At 41.9% G+C, this 1,438-nt stretch overlaps 1 pseudogene; it reads left to right on the forward strand.

The window, feature by feature from the left end:
* The first annotated feature begins 248 nt into the window (after positions 1-248).
* LOC131395336 (olfactory receptor 5B12-like) lies at positions 249-1,214 on the forward strand (annotated as a pseudogene).
* The last annotated feature ends 224 nt before the right edge of the window (positions 1,215-1,438 follow it).

A 1,438-nucleotide genomic window follows, 5' to 3' on the forward strand; every position in this document is an offset into this window, starting at 1 on the left:
GCAGCCAAAGTCGTCAAGGGCATTCCAGTGTCCTTCCATACCATTGTAAATGAACAACCTCAGTCAATCAACCCCTACCCACCAATCAGTCCAACTTCTTGCACATGAGCTCCTGCTCTCTACAGGAAGCTGACATATGTGAGCAAGAGACCCTGTTCACACTCAGTTCTCATGATAGTAATCAAATAGCATTATCTTGTGTTTGTCATCTTGTCATAGGTACCTCGCTTGATGATTTCCAAGTACTTTTGATGAAGAACATTTCAGAGGTGACTGAATTCATTCTTGCAGGTCATGCCCTACAGATGCAGGTCCCTTTGTTTATAATCTTCACTCTCATTTACTTCATCACTCTGGTTGGGAACCTGGGGATGATCACGTTGATTCTGTTGGACTCTCGACTCCACACACCCATGTACATTTTTCTCAGTAACTTCTCCTTGGTCGACTGTGTTTATGCCTCAGCTGTCACTCCTAAGGTAATGGTGGAGTTTCTCACAGGAGATAAGATCATTTCCTACAATGCATGTGTTGCCCAGATGTTCTTCTTTGCAGCCTTTGCCACCAGTGAAAGTTTCCTTCTGGCCTCAATGGCCTTTGACCGCCAGGCGGCAGTGTGTAAACTCCTGCATTACACCACCACCATGACAAGTACTGTGTGTGCCTTACTGGTCACTGGCTCTTACATCTGTGGACTCTTGCAATCTTCCATCCATGTTGCCTTTACTTTCCACCTCTCCTTCTGTCATTCCAATGTTGTTAATCACTTTTTCTGTGACATTCCCCCACTACTGGCTCTCTCTTGCTCTGATATCCACACAAATGAGATTGTGCTCTTCACATTGGGAGCACTCAATATCTCTTTCACTCTCTTGGTTATCTTGAACTCTTACCTGCTCATTTTTATAGCTGTCCTGAGGATGCACTCAGCTGAGGGACAGAAGAAGGCCTTCTCCACCTGTGCATCCCATCTAAGCTCTGTTTCCATCTTCTATGGGACAACAATCTTCATGTAACTGCAGCCAAGTTCTAGTCATTCCATGGACACAGACAAAATGGCATCCGTGTTCTACTCTATGGTTATCCCCATGCTAAACCCTCTGGTCTACAGTTTGAGGAACAAAGAAGTGAAGAGTGCATTCAAAAATGTAATTGGAAAAGCAGTCATCCTTAGGCTTAGCCGACTAATTAGAAATAGCATGAAAACTATGTGAAATTTCTATGGGACTTCTGGTATCTATGAATATTTTTTGAATTTTAATTCTTTCTTGTTTTAATTTCTTTGAGTAGTTCTCTCTCAAATGAAACTGGTTCATGCTTTTGGAATATGACTGGGTAGGAGAAATTTTAGATGTCTTTTTCCAGAAATAGAATGTTATTTCTATCTTAAGATCAAGATTATAATCCCAAATACTATAAAATCCCACCTACATCACTC

This window comes from Diceros bicornis, chromosome 31 (genome assembly GCF_020826845.1).
Source record: "Diceros bicornis minor isolate mBicDic1 chromosome 31, mDicBic1.mat.cur, whole genome shotgun sequence".
NCBI classification, from domain to species: Eukaryota; Metazoa; Chordata; class Mammalia; order Perissodactyla; family Rhinocerotidae; genus Diceros; species Diceros bicornis.